At 28.5% G+C, this 18,657-nt stretch overlaps 2 long non-coding RNA genes across 3 annotated transcripts; both read left to right on the top strand.

The window, feature by feature from the left end:
- The first annotated feature begins 3,821 nt into the window (after positions 1-3,821).
- On the top strand, positions 3,822-5,875 carry LOC122198163 (uncharacterized). Its single transcript, XR_006192044.2, has 3 exons — positions 3,822-4,527; positions 4,609-4,672; positions 5,676-5,875. It is a non-coding gene; the product is annotated as an uncharacterized LOC122198163 (long non-coding RNA).
- A 3,662-nt stretch (positions 5,876-9,537) lies between these two features.
- Positions 9,538-17,628, top strand: LOC122198162 (uncharacterized). 2 transcript variants are annotated; one of them, XR_008224151.1, is made up of 7 exons: positions 9,538-9,735; positions 9,867-12,248; positions 14,092-14,141; positions 14,255-14,316; positions 16,127-16,225; positions 16,305-16,385; positions 17,310-17,628. It is a non-coding gene; the product is annotated as an uncharacterized LOC122198162 (long non-coding RNA). The 2 variants fall into 2 exon arrangements; XR_008224152.1 differs by lacking the exon at positions 9,538-9,735 and having other exon boundaries at positions 11,206-11,245; positions 12,185-12,248.
- The last annotated feature ends 1,029 nt before the right edge of the window (positions 17,629-18,657 follow it).

Below are 18,657 nucleotides of genomic sequence, written 5' to 3'. Positions count from 1 at the left end.
GCTTTATACCTTGACAAGGTTGCAACTGATGTAGAAATCTCAGATCCAAGTGCTTCACTCCTCTAAGATGAGCTTGGCTTCCGTTCTTCTTATTATAAGGCACAAAAACATACACTCTCCCTTCAGGGTGAAACTAGGGTTGCAAAAATGTATAAGAGGGTTGGAGGCAGATGAGGTGAAGGAAATGAGACCATAAGAGTGTTTAAATACGATCCAAACCCTAAAAATTAGGATTTCCATATTTGGCAAGTACGCCCCACGTATACTGATGTACGTCGTGCCCTAGTACGCACAGCATACACACGTACGTATGTCGTACTCCCCCAATTAAAATTTGAAATACCTCGTCATCGGGATGTTACAACAAACAATAGATTTTATTTAAGATTATATATACTTCGGGTGCTTTACTTTATTTTTATTTAGATGATATCTACTTAATGGTTATTAACAAGCGATAGATTTTATTTAAAATTATTCTTTTAACAAATAGTTGTTAAAATATAGTTGTTATGACGATATGATAGTTGTTTATCCTAATATTGAAGATTATTTGTTTAAAAAGTAACAATAAAACATTAAAACCTCTTAAAAGCCGAATAAATAAAGTAAAGCACATAAAGGAATAATGTAAACGAAAAACACATACAAAAACAACATTAAATAATAATATTTGATGTATGATAGTTGTCCAGGGTTCTATTTTAATTTGTTTATACGAGCAAAACATAAAAAAACATTATATAATGTGAACGAACAAAACATAAAAAAATATTAAATAGTATATTCGAATAAGACGTCAAAAATATTAAAAGAATTTTAAACCACAAAAAACAAAGATAAATAAATATAAAGCTATGAATAAATAAAAATATGATATATATATATATATATATATATATATATATATATATATATATATATATATATATATATATATATAGGATATAGATCCGGTAAGAAATTCTTTTTGGTAGGAAGGTAAGAAGTTTTTTTTCTACATATTTTTTTGACGAACAAAAGAAATGAATCACTAGATGATTCATTTGTAAGATGATTCACAAGAAAAAATTCCCAAAAAAACATTTTTATGATTCATTTTAAGTAAATTAAGAAAAAATTCACTTTTGTGACAATTTTAGTGAATAATAACAAAATCATTGTATATATGAATCATCGAGATGTTTTTTTGAGAATTTTTTCTTGAGAATCATCTTACAAATGAATCATCTTACAAATGAATCATCTAATGATTCATTTTGTTTGTTCGCGAAAAGAAATATGTAGAAAAAAAAACTTCTTACCTTCCTACCAAAAATTTCCTTCTTATTTGATCTTGACTCTCTCTCTCTCTCTCTATATATATATATATATATATATATATATATATATATATATATATATATATATATTAAAGAAGAACCGTTGTTAGGAATAGTAAACTTGGGTTCTTTTTGGCAGGAATGGTCCTTTGTTTATACCAGTATGTTGTGTTTTTTTTTTCTTTTCTATTTTGGGTGGTATTTGACTATTTGTTGTTTCTTTTATACTTTTTGTCCACGTGTTTGCCTTCTCTTATGTTCACCGTTATGCTAGCCAATTGTGGTTTGATTGGTGTCTTGTATTTATTTTTTTAATATATTATTGTGTTTCCTTTTTGTTTATCTTTTCATTCTTCTCTTCCTTTCTGTAAGGTAAAATGAACGAGATCATCAACTGATGTTCCAGCAGTGGCTGGCGATCGTGAGGATAGGATAAGGACTGACAACCACCAATAACGACGACAGTAGCAGCGGAAGGGTTCTCGATGGGGAAGGCAAGCAATAATCGATGGGGGAAAACCTCTTCGTCTTCATCTGATCATGATAACGTAACTCGAACGAAATAGAAGAAGGATTTGGTAAAGGGTGATTTGGACTTTTCTATTAAAATAAAGAACAAATAAAATTGTTATATAATAATACTAATAATAATAATAATAAAAACAATTGGTAAAAGAAAATGAGAAAGAAAAAGAAATAATAAACTTGTCTTTTTATATGATGTAATGACCAAAACTTCAATAATCATAAACTATGAGGATGCAAGCTATCAATTTTAAAATTTAAGAACCAAAACTACAAATTTGACCAAAGTATTATGTTACTAAAAATAACAAGTTCATCATCATTACTTTGAAGTTATAACATTTACATTATTTTTTTGATAAAATATTGTATTTTTTTTCAAATACACCTTAAGATGAATACATATTTAAATCATATAATCAACTTTAACCATGGATTGAAATTTTAAATTTGTTGTTATTTTCAATTATAATATAATGTTTAATCAATTTACACACATCTTTCTAATCACAACATCTCAATGGCTAAATGATTTAAAAAAATATTTGTTTGAAAATAATATATAAAAAACTAGATTTCAGTTACTTTTTTCTTAATATAGAATTTTGTTTTAGGTTTTTATATTCAATATTATTATGCTTAATAAGCTTGAATGAACATATTTTAGTTCATCATCCTTCTTTTTCAAATATCAAATATCATTTTTAAAGTAAATTAAGATGTGTTTCGGATGTCATAACCATTTAATAAGTTATCTTATTTTATGAGATTTTTTAAGTTGTACAAACAAAAATTTTAAAAAATATAATAGTTCTTTTTTTTTTTTTTTTTTTTTTTTTTTTTCTAAATATACTCTTAGTTATGTCATTTAATATATTCTAGCTAGCTTATTAGCTAGTTTTTATCAAACATTATTTTTTATTGGTTAGTACGACAAACATAATTTTAATATAATTTTTTTTTAAATTTATTTAATTCATAACTAATATTATTTTTAATTATAAAAAGTTGGCTTTTTGAAAAAATATAATTATTACAACTATTAATGCCTAAAAACAAATATACAGAGAATTTCGATAAAAAAATAAATTTAAATATGGAGAAATCTTATTATACATATCGTACAAACATATATATAACATTAATATTCTAAAAAATAGTAATTTTGTAAAAACAAGTTGTTAAAAAATAAACATGTAGAAGAAGCTATAAAAAATATTTTTTTTTGTAAAATATATAAAATGAATTAAAAAATATAATTTATAAAAACAAAGAAGTTTTAGAAAACATACATAAAATACATATAATAAAATATTTGTAAAAAACTACTTTTTATAAAAATGAGTTTCTAAGTAAAAACTTTATTCAAAAAATATATAGAAAGAAAATTGTAAAAAAGTAAAAAAAAAAAGTTTTGACCAAATAAAAATTAAATAGAAAATATAAGAGACCAATTTTATAATAAAAAGGGTTAAAACCCTAAAAATCAAAAGTTAATGGTAAAATGGCTTAAGATTAATGAAATGTTTTTTTTGTTAATATTGTAATTTAGAAATTTTAAGTTTGGAAAGAGGTTATATAAAAGAACCGTTGGAATGGAAGTCGAAAGGATTGAGTGGTGAATTGGCGCTTAAATATAAAAGAACCTTTTCTTCTTCCCTCTTCCACTCTTCCCTCATTCCGCTCGCTGCTCTCTAAACACCGCGGAGATTCATCTCGCCCGATCTTCGTGACTCCACTCTCCTCAGATCCTCGCACCCCAGTCCTTCGCAGCACACTCGCAATCATGTCTATTATCCAACGAAATTATCAAGATCATTGTAAGTTTTCCTTCTTATTATTTTCCCTTCTCGTGTTTATTTTTAGTTCTCTATGGTTTATTTTTAGTTCTCTATATATCATATATATGGACAACAAAAGATCGAAGTTTAGTTGCTGCCTTTTTTTTTTTTTAACTCTTTTTTCTTTTCTGAGTGGTGAGTTTTTTCTGTAAAATATGACTTTCTAAGTGCTCAATTTCTATTGTAACATAAAATCATAATGAAACGACATAGTATTTTTGTAGTTTTATCTATCTTTTTTAGGTATTTATTCTCTATCTTTTTATTAGGTCTTTTGTTTTTTTTTTTTTCTGTAAAATCTTCATTAAGCTTGTCTGGTAGGCTTATTTCAGAATGTGTTTCTTTGGTTTTCATGATTATTTGATAATGTCTTGTGTGTTTGGATGATTTTTTGTTGGTTGTTTGAGAATCTATTTCAGATTCTGTCAGCATTCTTATGAATAACCAGTTTTATTAGATGATGATGATGTTCTAGTCAAATCTCTTTTTATGGGTGTGTGATCATTGAATACTTCATCTGCTAATGTTTATTCTCTTTCCTATTTGGGATGTTCCCCTGTAAGATCATCAACAACCCAAAGAGACATTAATACTAGAAGTTATCTAAGCCCTAAGAGCCCAAGATTTGTAACTTACCAAATGTTCAACCTCTATCTGTTCGATGAAATGCCTAGGAAATCAGTTGAAGCCTAAAATACAAAATTGAACTAGGATCTTGGTTAGGTCGAGATGATTATGTTGGGAGCTTAACCTATAAGTACCAAATGAAGTTCAGGAAATGCTCCATTGAAAAGGATGCTAAAGCAGCATTTGCTAACTCTGTTTCAGAAGTTACACAGGTGGACTGAACTTAAATAATTTTCCTTTTTTTTATACATGTTTATATCAATTTATCTATCTAATCTTTGTTAAATGTACAGATACCTGAGATTCTTTGGGTGTCAAAGTAGATTAAGGAGAAGCTGAAAGAAGTTGATCAAAATGGTAAATTCTTGTGGTAGCAATTAACAACTTTAAACAGTACAAAATGCAGCTTTATAATTTTAAGTAGCAACAGTACAATTCCTTTATGATATTTGGCATGCCATACAATGTTACATATATTAAAATGGAACAAATTCCATAGGAACCAAATACATTTTGTTTTGTTGTTGTAAAGTGCAAATAAAATAATGGGATTGATATTTAGCATGTCCAACTGATTTTGGAAAAAAAAAACTTATATCAGATTGTGTATTGTACCTTATATAAGGCACATATCCCCTTTTTCTTTTTCATCAAGTGTTGCACTGATAAAGTGCTACCTGGATAATGATGTCTGATTTGTGTCTATTTTATATATGATTGACTTGATAGAAAATGCTTTCGTTTAGTAAAGACTTTAATCTTTTTTTTATGTTAAAAGTTCACTTAGTTTAAAAATTATTGATGTGAAATTCATATCTAAATGATGCTTTCTTGTGTTTGGGTAATGGCTTTCCTTGTCAGCATTTTGGCTGTTAACTCAACAAAGTGGATGTGGGTGAGGTTCTTTCTGAAAAAAAAACAATTTTATTTTAAACTTTAAAGCTATTTAATAGTATAACTATCTGTAAATATTAACTCTTTAACTTTTCTCAAATGCAACAGTTAAAGGTTTACTTAACAAAGACCTAAATTTTTAATCGATATGTTATTTTTCTTTCCTACCTTTTCTATTTATTTGGTTCATGGATTCCATAGAAGTTTGAAGGAATGGGAATGGGAGATCCCTTCAGTTGCAAATTTGGTTGACAAAATGGATTCCATCAAATTCCCTCAAAATCTGTATTCAAAGGATTTGAAATTCCATTATTTATTTTTTCTTAAAAAAGATTAATTACTGTTTGATTAATTGTTTATTTGTACAGGACTACATGTAGCAATAGCTATGAGTCTATGACCCTGTTTGTCTATTTCCATAAGTACCCCTCTGTTTCTAAAACTTGTGCTTATTTATTATCTTTAGGAAATGATGGGATAAGCATACTTCATTTGAATCAATAAAAAAAAAGATGTTGAATATTGCATGGAAAACGCCTTCAACACTTATTTAGTATGCCTGGTAATTTTTTACACAAGATATTTTGTTATTTAGTCAGATGTTTTATTTATTTAAAAAGTTTTTTTACTTATTATGTACTGAATTGGGAAATCATAGAAGGGAAATGCCACAATGTGTGGTCTTTGGTGGGTTGAACTTGAAATGTATAAAACAAGTGGTGAATATAAAGAGGTAATAATCATTTCTCTTTTGTGAATAAAAATGTTGCATATGAGAATAATCAGATGATTGATATCACCCGAGTTAGTTAAGATAACAGCAAGCCTCAAAATGTATGTTAATTTTTGAAGGGAAATAACAATTTAGTTTTACCGATTTGTACAAAAATACTTCAATTTTTACTCATAATGGCAACGTATTTGTAGATTTTCTTCCATAAACATCAATCTTTAACTATACATGTTATTTTTTTGATTATTTTGGTTGATGGCAAGGGTATTTTAAGAAGAACATTTTGAAATCTTTAACTTGATGAATTTTTAGAACTCATAATGGCAACGTATTTATAGATTTTCTTCCATAAACATCAATCTTTAACTATACATGTTTTCTTTTTGATTATTTTGGTTGATGGCAAGGGTATTTCAAGAAGAACAATTTGAAATCTTTAACTTGATGAATTTTAGAACACATATGCCAAAGTGCAATTGTGTTGTTCAATGTTTTATGTATGCTAGGATAGATTTTTTTTACATGTATATCAATGTTTTATGTTTGTTTTCTGATTTTCTTACTTGTTGCTCATTGGTGTATAGTAATCACTATGCCCCTGTTTGTGTTTTTCCAGAAATACTTAATCTTGAATCAATAAGAAAAGATGTTGAATTTGCATGGAAAGCGCCTTTAGCATTTATTTAGTACGCGTGGTAATTCTTTACGAAAGATATTTGTTTTTAGTCAATTCTTTTATTTATTTGAAAAAAGTTTACTTTTTTGTATCCATGCGATTCGTGCATACAGAAATCTGCTTTCTGTTTTTAAAGAAACAACATGGAGTTGGAAATATATTCGGGGACCGTGTCTATTTTCATATAGGACAGTAAGTTAGATTGGTTGAAAAGACGTTATTACCCTCTTTGGACTCATGTGCTATGTTTTTCTTGGTAGGTTTGATGTGGCAATGAAGCACAACATCCATCTAAAAGGTTATGGGATCTGCGTAGACTTGAATATTATTCCAAGGTACAATCATTTATTGAACATAACCAAATTCCCAATGTTCTTCAAGACTCCATAGAATTTTGTAGGATTCTATTGTTGTATTGTTACTTATTTATTTATTCAGTAAATAGCAAGTTCTATATTATTTTATTAAAAAAAGTCACTAAAGGGTGTTTTGGTTGTTTAACATAATTTTCACTTTAATTCTTTTGATAGATTTTCAAAATTAACACAAAACAACAGTTGAATGGAAACAAATCCTTTGTATTTCCTGTCAAAACCATGCACATGGCAGATTTCAATTCCTTTGACAAATTCCATTCATTTTAAAAATATTCTATAATCCACAAGTAATTGCTATTTTTTTTTTAATTCCAATTCCTTTGACAGATTCCATATGATACTCTGCAACAAGAAAAGGTTTCTGAAACCAAATAAAGAACTTATGTTATGGTGGAGAAAAGGAAAAAAAGATGCCCCTGAGAATCAAGGTGTATGTTTTTACTCTTAACACTATAAAAACACTTGATGATTTTTATGTTCTTATTTAGTTTTTCTGTTGATGTTTAAAGGTACACTTTTAGTTTCATTAATAAGGGTGTTGTGTTGGGTTCTTTTGAAATTGATTTATCAAATTACCACCTTCTATCCACTGATTACAAGCTGACAAAGCATGGAAACGATATGAGGAGTACCTATGAGTGTATGACCCTGTTTGTGTATTTCCAGAAATACCCCTCTGTTCCTAAAACCTTTATCTATTCATTATCTTGATGGGATTAACATACTTGATGTTGAATTAATCAAAAAAAAGATGCTGAATATTTGGAAAATGTATTATTCAGGTAACTTCAAGTCCTTTTGTTGAATCACAGTTTAGTGTTGGACTTTTCAGTTTTCACTATCTCTGTCTTGTTATAATGATAAAAAGACTTAAACATCTCCAATAACACACAAGTCAATCTTTCATGATTTCTGCCATTTTGATTACTGATTTAATGGTGCTAATAACTTAAAGGTAACAATTTACAAAACTTTCTTCAATACTTTAAGGAGTATAATCTGTGTGATATTATCCTAAAGTGTTAAGTTGTTTTTAAGGCTAATTGCTATAAATAACAACCTTCTTTCATTTGGTTGTGTTTTTATAGCATCCTAGTTTCATTTTTCTTTGTATTACAGTGTTGTCCTTTCAGCTTTTCTTATTAAGACATTGCGCTTTTGAAAATTTACCCAATTATAGCATTGTACTTTTAACTATTTTTTTATTAGGTCCTTATACTTTTAGATGTCTACCCAATTATAGCATTGTACTTTCATATCTTTTTCTTATTAGATCATTATTCTTTGAAATCTCTACCCAATTTTAGCACTGTACTTCCAATTTTTTTTTCTTATGATGACATTATACTTTGAATAATCTACCCATTTATAGCTATATAGCTTGTTATGAATGAGAACAATTTTCTGATTTTCTGTCTCTAACTGTGGTTTTGTTGATCATTTGATAATGTTTTGTGTGTTTGGATGGGTTTTGTTGGTTGTTTGAGAATGTATTTTCAGATTCTGTAGTTTAACATTTACCAAATGTATTGTTGGCAACTGTTCCTAAGGTCAAATCAGAACAATACTTCTTGTTCTTCTCTTTAACACATCAATGTATCACATTTCTTATTTATTCTTTTTAATCAATTTCTTTCAATTTCTTTCAAGGCTGTATACATCCATGTATCACATTTCATGTGTCCCTTGGTCACTACATATATTATTTTACAATATTTGAATTACATTTTGACACCAGATATCTACACTGATGCACTTAAATTCAAAATAATTTGAAGTTAATTAGGGTTCATTCTATTTCAGAAGCAAACCAAGGTGAAAAACAACATACATACAAATTTATGTTCTTTAAATCTATTTCATTCCATTTGTTTCTACTTTTTGATCATATTCAGTCTTAAAGATTCCAAAAAAGGACATATCCATCAGCTGTATGTATAGCTTCCTCATATTTTTGTAGCTACAAGCTGTGATCAAAGTTTTATTCTTTTTAGGGAAGTAACCACCAATCCATCACCCTTTTCTTTTCATCAACCAAAACCAGATGATGTTTATTGCTACAATATGTTATACAACCGGGACACCAAAGGTTTCTATTTCTTGTACACTTAGGCTTTTTCTTTGCCTTTAAAGCCTATCAAAGTTAAATCTGTTCTTTCTACATATGCCTTTATGATAATGATTTTATTGTACTTAATCACATCAAGACAAAACTGTTGTTTCATTCGTGTAGGACAACTTGAAACTGTTGGATGACATGGCGGAATGGAGACTTGCAGTTTTCCATGATTATATGACGGGTATGATAAATATATGTATTTTATAATCCGTTAGGCTTATTGATTCTCAGTTAGGTGTGTGGTTTTATTGCAGTGAAGTCATCTGGTGGTCTGAAAGAAAAGACTGTTTAATGCGAAGAGGGAAGCATTACTTAAAAGGTTACTATTTACAAAAATTTATGATAAATATCTGTATTTTGGCTTTCCATACTTTATAAAGAATATAATCTGTCTGTCTGATATTATCTTTCAGGCAAGAATGCATCTCCTATGTGTCACAGATTAGTATTTAACAAAATAAAAGACAAACTTGGCCATCATCCTTGTTTCCTGATGTCATATATTTTCTTAAAGTGTAAGTTATTTTTAGGACTAAATTCATCCAACTCAATCAATATGCCACAGAGAGGATCCAAGGGCGTTTGAAGTTGATCAAGTAAAAAGGCTCTTCACTATTTATGGTAATGTTCCTATTTTGTAATGTATGTTCTATATCAGAAGTTACACAGCTGGATTGAACTTACTTAATTTTCCCTTTTTATGCATGCATGTTCATATCAGTTTATCTTTCTAATATTCTGATTTCTTAAAGGTGCATATTAAGGAGAAGCAGAAAGCAGTTAATCGAAACGGTAAATTCTTTTGGTAGCAATTAACAATTTTAAAGAGTACAAAATGCAACTTTATAATTTTAACTAGACAATTTTAAAGAGTACAAAATGGACGTAAAATGTTACAATAACCTCAAATAAGGACCCAAATTCATAAATTAGCTATGATCAGGGACCAAAAATGTATTATAGTCTTGTATCTAGGTTTGTGTGCTTTATATCCATTTTCATATATGACAGTAAAGGGGTGTTTGGCTTAGCTTTTGAGAAGCCAAAAGATCTTTTAGAAAAAGATAGAAGCCAAAAGATGTTTGGCAAAACAATTTTAAAACCTACTTTTGGATTTTTGATAGAAGGAAAATCGACTTTTTGGAAAAGTCTGAAAACCTGACTTTTTGAAACTTTTCCAAAAAGGACTTTTGGCCCTTAAAAACTAAGCCAAACACCCCCTAAGTTAGTTGTAAATGAGTTATTAAAGTTTGATGTAATATGCCAAATTGGTTGAAATTACGTTACTACCCTCTTCGGACCCAAGTGGTTTGCTTTTCCTAGAATGAATTCAACATATGTTGGAAATTGTGGCTTGTAGTCATCAATCAAAGCTAATGCAAGAACATTGTTGCATTTGTAGTATGTAATGAATCACAACATCAAGCTAAAGAAATTGATGAATGCCTACTACTCTAATAAAACTCCTGATGAGCTAATTTGTTTTTCATTGTTTAACAAAATATAAGTACTCTTTTTTCATTGTTTAATAGTCCCTTTGAAAATTAAAAGGTTATGGGTTGTGCAAGCTTTTTTTTAGTTACTATGATATGATGTTTAAAGGACAATATCATTTTCCTTTTTGAAAATTGGAGAGCTGGTTTTTCTGTAATGCTTCTGTTTTCATTTTCAGATAAAAAACATTAAACTTTTTTTTTTGAATAATGGCAACTAGAGAGGCAGAGATGATGGATATCACCCAAATTGGTTATGATAACAACAAGCCTCAAAATTATGTTAACTTTTCAAGGAAAATTGTGGGAAATAACAGCATACTTTAACCGATTTGTACAAATTAATTTAGTTTTTATTCATAATAGCAACGTATTTTTAGCTTTTTCTTCCAAAAACAACAATCTTCAACTTGAAGAAATGCTAATAGGGCATTTCAAGAAGAGCATTTTCAAATGTTTAACTCAATGAATTTGAAAACACATATGCCAAGTGCAATTGTGTTGGTCAATGTTTTATGTATGGTATGATAGATTTTTTTTTACATGTATAGCAATGTTCTTATGTTTGTTTTATGATTTTCTTACTTGTTGGTCATTAGTAGGTAATTAAAGCATGGGCAACAACTTAAGGGATCAAGGTAATATATCTATCTGTAATTGTGTAATGTAATCACTATAATCGGTAAAATGGTAAATGATTTAGTGTTTTTATGGATTTCACCATTAGAATATTTACCAATAGTGTGTAGATTTGTATAATTTTCAAAGGTTCATTGATTTATTGAACATATCCAACTTCCTGGTGTTCTTCAGGATTCGGTCACCTAATCAAAAAAACTAAAGCATCCAATAGAAGAAGAAGATTATCGGTCAAGCAATTGGTGTGATGTGTTGTTAGTAAAAATTTAATTGTTTTGAAAACCCCAAAAAAATATTGTTTAGCTGTAGATTGTTCTTCTTTGCACTTTAGGTGTTTGATGAAATGTCTTGATTAAGTTAAAGAGTTGATTTGCTTTATTTTGAGGGTGAAAATGTTATCGGACTAAATTATGTAGAGAGAAGTACATAATCACAAGTCAAATTAAAATATTAAACAACTTATTGGGCTATTAGAGACTCAATTAGGGAAAGATAATTTATTGTTTGCATTTTTAACTCAATTAGAAATAGACCTGTATTTTAGATCTAACTAAAAGTTGCATATAAAGTTGTGTGATTCTATTTAGTTAAGTTAGGTCTCCTTCCAATTAATATACACTAGGATGAAATTGGCGTGTTGATTGTTGACCAACTACTGTATAATTTGCGTATTTGAAACAGTTTTCCATTGTCACTACTACAAAAAAAAAAAAAAATTGGACTTGTGTTTATAATTTTTTACTGCAGGATTTTAGAGATTGAAATTTGATTTTTGGGGCATAAGGTCAAATGCTTAAATCTTAATCAAATGAGGATACTTCCAAGAGATGTTGTGATTTTTTGTGGGCTTGTTTATGTCATTGCCTCTCTTCCTAATATTCCCTTTTTATACATGTTCATATCAATTTATCTTTCTAATATATTTGTTAAATCTACAGATAACTGAGATTGTTTGGTTGCCAAAGCTAATTAAGGAGAAGTTGAAAGAAGTTGATCAAAATGGTAAATTCTTGTGGTAGCAATTAACAACTTTAAACAGTACAAAATGCAGCTTTATAATTTTAACTAGACAACACTACAATTATTCCTTTATGATATTTGGCATGCCATAAAATGTTACATATATTAAAATGGAACAAATGCCATAGGAACCAAATACATTTTTTTTCATTGTTGCAGAGTGCAAAGAAAATAAGAATTTTATCAGATTGGTTCTTGAATCTTTACTTCAAGTCCTTGTTACAACATCTGATGGGTTCGAAAAAAGCTTATATCAGATTGTCTATTTTTTTCCTTTTCATCAAGTGCTACCTGGATAATAATGTGTTATATTTTCTGAATGACTTGATAGAAAATGCTCTCATTTAGCAAAGACTTAAATCTATTTTTTTAGTTAAATGTTCACTTAGTTTAAAAGTTATTGATATGAAATTCATTATTCATGTCTAAGTGATTCTTTCTTGTGCTTGGGTTTTGGAGAGCATAGATCTTTGCTATGGAATGATGGTAGATGATATAGTAATCAATGGTCTTTCTCTTACTATTTTTGGAGGCCCTTTTGCCCCATGTGAATATGTAAGTGTTCTTCGGTAGTTAAAATTCACATGCTGTTCTTTTCACTAACTGAAATTTTTGTTTACAAAATGGAGATTATAAGTTATGGCCTAAATAAGAAGCATAAGACATATGTTAAAAAGTCCTAAGTCATTCAACTTTTTACTTTATGAAAAGATGGAAACAAAATATAAGTACACACCCTGTTATCTGGTTTCACTTCATCAGCTGAAGAGGCTAAATAATATCTTGTTTATTTAAAACATACTTAGTTAGATTAGCTATTCACATTTGATGAAAGTTAATTACAATCATGTCATGTTTATTTAGAGGGTTTCTTTCAAAACTGTCACTCAAAAAAATGTTAAGTGAATGAAATATTTTTATGATGTTTTTTTGGGTAATAATCATCCTAAGTTACATCCTCCAGAAGGAATCTGAGTATAGATTTCCATCTGATCAGAAGTGTATTTTGGTTATAACTGAAAGTTGCATATAAAGTAGTGTGTTTTCAGTTAAATCAAGTTAGAATGAATTTGGAGTGTTGTTTGTCAACCAACAACTGTGTAATTTTTGCATATTTGAAACAGTTTTTTGATTGTCATTGCTACAAAAATATGTGGAATTATGTTTGTATCATGATTTTTTGTATGTGTGGTGTCCTCTCTGTTTTTAAATCTCATTGTGTGATATTCAAGTAGGTGATAGAGGAAAGGTTCAAAGAGGTTATCTGTATGTTTTTCACTAAACTATATACTGTGTGAAAGTTACACACAGTTCATGGATTCCATAGAATTTTGAAGGAAATGGAATGGAGATTCCTTCAGTTACTTGTTGTATTTATAGGATTTTATCATTCCTAGTGAAGAATCGAAATTCCATTATTTAGTTCTTCATTAAGAAGATTAATTGTTGTATTATTAATTATTTTTTTTCTTCATAAGTCATTTTTAATGTCATATTACTTTATTCTAATGTTTAGTAACTGTTTCATAAATAAAATCTTTTTTCATTTACTATCAGTTCTATTATTTTATTAAAAAAGTTCACCAAAGGGTGTTTCGGTCATTTAACATAATTTTCATTTCAATTATTTCGAAAGATTTGCAAGCTAAACACAAAACAACAAAAGAATGGAATCCAATCCTTTCTATTTCCTGTCAACCATGCACGTGACAGATTCCAATTCCTTTGACAAATTCCATTCATTTTAAAATTATTCTTTCAACCACAAGTCCCCTTGCATTATTATGATATTAATTGCTCTTCTTAATTCCAATTCCTTTGACAGATTCCATTCATTACTCTGAAACAAGAAAAGGTTTTAGAAACCAAATAAAGGTGTATGACAACTTCCATGCATTATTATGACATTAATTGCTATTCTTAATTCCACTTTAAAAACACTTGATGATTTTTATGTTCTTATTTAGTTTTTCTGTTGATGTTTAAAGGCACACCTTCTATCCACTGATTACAAGCTGACAAAACATGGAAACGATATGCAGGAGTACATGTAAGTATAGCTATGAGTGTATGACCCTGTTTGTGTATTTCCAGAAATACCCCTCTGTTCCTAAAACCTGTGTCTATTCATTATCTTGATGGGATTAACATACTTGATGTTGAATCAATAAAAAAAGATGTTGAATATCTGGAAAATATATTATTCAAGTAACTTCAAGTCCTTTTGTTGAATCACAGTTTAGTGTTGGACTTTTCTCTATCTCTGTCTTGTTATAATGATAGAAAGACTTAAACATCTCCAATAACACACAAGTCAATCTTTCATGATTTCTGCCATTTTGATTACTGATTTAATGGTGCTAATAACTCAAAGGTAACAATTTACAAAACTTTCTTCAATACTTTAAGGAGTATAATCTGTGTGATATTATCCTAAAGTGTTAAGTTATTTTTAAGGCTAATTGCTATAAATAACAACCTTCTTTCATTTGTTTGTGTTTTATAACATCCTAGTTTCATTTTTCTTTGTATTACAGTGTTGTCCTTTCAGATTTTCTTATTAAGACATTGCACTTTGAAAATTTACCCAATTATGGCATTGTAATTTTAACTATTTTTTTATTAGGTCCTTATACTTTTAGATGTCTACCCAATTATAGCATTGTACTTTCATATCTTTTTCTTATTTGGGCATTATTTTTTGAAAACTCTACCCAATTTTATACTTGTACGTCCAATTTTTTTTCTTATAATTTTAATAATCTACCCATTTATAGCTATATAACTTGTTATGAATGAGAACAATTTTCTGATTTTCTTTGTCTCTAACTGTGATTTTGTTGATCATTTGATAATGTTTTTGATGTTTGGATGGGTTTTGTTGGTTGTTTGAGAATGTATTTTTAGATTCTGTACTTCTAACATTTACCAAATGTATTGTTGGTAACTGTTCATAAGGTCAAATCAGAACAATACTTCTTTTTCTTCTCTTTAACATATCCATGTATCACATTTCTTATTTTTAGCAAGTATCACAAAAGGTCTGTCTGTTTCTACAATGATGAAAAAACCTGCAAAAATTTCCGTCAATAACATAACCCTAAAATTTTTGAGTTTCTTGATTTCAAAATAAGTTAGTATTTTGTCAACGCATAAAATCTGAAAAAGCCCATGTTTGATTTCATGTGTAGATACCCTTGGTCACCACATATACTATTTTACAATATTTGAAGTACATTTTATCACCAGATATCTACACTGATGCACTTAACTTCAAAAGAATTTGAAGTTAATTAGGGTTCATTCTGTTTCAGAAGCAACCAAGGTGAAAAACAGCATACACACAAATTTATGTTCTTTGGTTCTTCAAATCCATTTCATGCCATTTGTTTATACTAATTCTAAACTTTTTGATCATATTCAGTATTATAGTTTCCAAAGGGGGACATTTCCATTAGCTGTATATATAGCTTCCTCATATTGTATTATTAATTATTTATTTTTCTTCATAAGTCATTTTTAATGTCATATTACTTTATTCTAATGTTTAGTAACTGTTTCATAAATAAAATCTTTTTTCATTAATTATCAGTTCTATTATTTTATTAAAAAAGTTCACCAAAGGGTGTTTTGGTCATTTAACATAATTTTCATTTCAATTATTTCGAAAGATTTGCAAGCTAAACACAAAACAACAAATGAATGGAATCCAATCCTTTCCATTTCCTGTCAACCATGCACATGACAGATTCCAATTCCTTTGACAAATTCCATTCATTTTAAAAATATTTTTTGAACCACAATTCCCCTTGCATTATTATGACATTAATTGCTCTTCTTAATTCCAATTCCTTTGACAGATTCTATTCATTACTCTGAAACAAGAAAAGGTTTTAGAAACCAAATAAACAACTTATGGTGGAAAAAAAAGAAAAGAAGATGCTTCCAAGAATCAAGGTGTACGTTTTTACTCTTAACACTATAAAAACACTTGATGATTTTTATGTTCTTATTTAGTTTTTCTGTTGATGTTTAAAGGTACACCTTCTATCCACTGATTACAAGCTGACAAAAGCATGGAAACGATATGCGGGAGTACATGTAACTATAGCTATGAGTGTATGACCCTGTTTGTGTATTTCCAGAAATACCCCTCTGTTCCTAAAACATGTGACTATTCATTATCTTGATGGGATTAACATACTTGATGTTGAATCAATCAAAAAAAGATGTTGATTATTTGGAAAACACCCTTAGCACTTATTTAGGAAACCTGGTAATTCTTTACAAAAGATATTTGTTATTTAGTCAACTCTTTTATTTATTTAAAATAAAAAAATGTGCTTTTATTTAGGGAATTGGGACATCAGGGAAGGAAAATGTTAAAAAGAGGGGATGAAATGTTAAAAGCAAGTGGTCAATATAAAGAGTGGCTGGTGTTTACTTTTGTGTCTCTGGTTATATATGAAAATTCTGTCAATGAAAATATTATATATGAAAATTTTGCTAATAAACAACAAGCATCTTTATGTTACCTTTTTAGCCAAACCAATCATATTAAGAAAGTATGGTTTATATCATCTCATTCTTTCAGGTGGTAATTTTTGTTACTGGATCATATCTTTATACTTGTTAATTGATAATTTTGTTTTACTATTCGTACTTAATAGATAATTTTCACTATCAAATATTAATCATTCTGTCACAATAGTTAAGTAACAATATATGATATATGAATGATTCATCTATCTTTTTAGAGTAATATTACATTTTTGGTCCCTGAGTGTAGATGATTTTTTCAGTTCTGGTCCTTCTTTGAGGATTATAAAGTTTTTGTTTTAATATATATTTTTTTAATTTTTGTTTAAAGTAAAATGACAATCTTTTTGGGACCAAGATTACAATAATCAACTATTCTTACATGGAATAGGGACTAGAAATGTTACACGTCAAATTCATCAGGGACCAAAAGTGTATTATACTCTTTTTTCTAAGTTTGTGTGCTTTTACGTTCTTCTGATAAGTTTCGCCTTTTTGTTTCAGATAAAACACTATCTGTTTTTAAAGGAACAACATGGAGTCATATTTGGGATCATGTTCATTTTTATACAGGATATAATACACCAAATTGTTTGAAATTACGTTATTACCCTCTTCAGACACAGGTAAGGGTTGACGTGGCAATGAAGCATATGTTTGAAAGTGTGGCTTGTAAAAGAAGTTGATGAATGCATACTCTGAGGAAAACTCCTGACTGAGGAGGTAATTTTTTCATTGTTTAATATAATTGTAACTACTCTTGTTATCATGATAACAGACTTAAACATCTCCAATAACATGAGCCAATCAATCTTTCATGAATTGGTGCTCTTTTCATCCACCAAAACTAGATGATGTTTGTTGCTACAATATGTTATACACCAAAGGTTAGTGTAAGTTATTTTTAGGGCTAAATCCAATAAATAACAACTTGCTTTCATTTCTTTGTGTTGTATAGCATCCTAGTTTCAATATTTTTTTTTTCTATTTATGTCATATTACTTTATTATAATTTAATAAATTGTAAATCAATATTAATAATAAATGCATGAAAAAAGTAAATTAAAGGGACAAAATAGTCTTTTCACTTTGAACGGGGACCAAATCCACAATGAATTTTGACCATATTTGTAGTTTTGATGTCTGGCTGTTTTTTGTTTCTTTCAGTTTTAACTGCTTTCTTTTTTGTCACAAAAATAGCATGCTGCTTCCATCAATAAACAAAAATAACATGCTATTTTTATTGTTATGACAAAAATAGCATGTTATTTTCATTCTTATGAAAAAATACATGCTACTTTAATATTTGAATTAGGGGGTTCATCTCATATTTGAAGAACAGAAAATATGGTTTTTTTCTTCTTTTCTCTGTTTGTTTGGTTTTGATACATGTCTTTTTGTTGCTTTGTAGTTTCTATCACGAATTTGTGCAATGCATATATGTATATATGAATAGTTGTTTATGCAAAATTATTGGTTTGTTAATATATAGCTATTGTAAAAACGATAAGTAGGTTTAAATAAGTGGTGTAGGTGACTAGGTGTTTGTATGAGTAACCAATTTTATTCTATTTCTTATTTCTCTTCCACTGATTTGCATCTTTACTAATAAGATGATAACTCTGGTCAAAATTTTTGATTTAGTTATGGTTTGAATTTGTTAGGGTCCAACTGAAACCGATCTTTTCAGCTCAATCCATGTTAACATGGCTACATGTAAAAATACATGTTATTTTTTTCTTATTACAAAATAGCATGATGCTTTAATATTTGAAGAATATAAAATATGGTTCTTTTTTATCCTTTTCTCTGTTTGTTTGGTTTAGATGCATGTCTTTTTGTTTCTCTTTAG

The sequence above is a fragment of the Lactuca sativa genome, chromosome 5 (genome assembly GCF_002870075.4).
Source record: "Lactuca sativa cultivar Salinas chromosome 5, Lsat_Salinas_v11, whole genome shotgun sequence".
NCBI classification, from domain to species: Eukaryota; Viridiplantae; Streptophyta; class Magnoliopsida; order Asterales; family Asteraceae; genus Lactuca; species Lactuca sativa.
The sequence above is the reverse complement of the archived record's forward strand: the minus strand, read 5'-3'. Positions and strand labels throughout refer to the sequence as shown.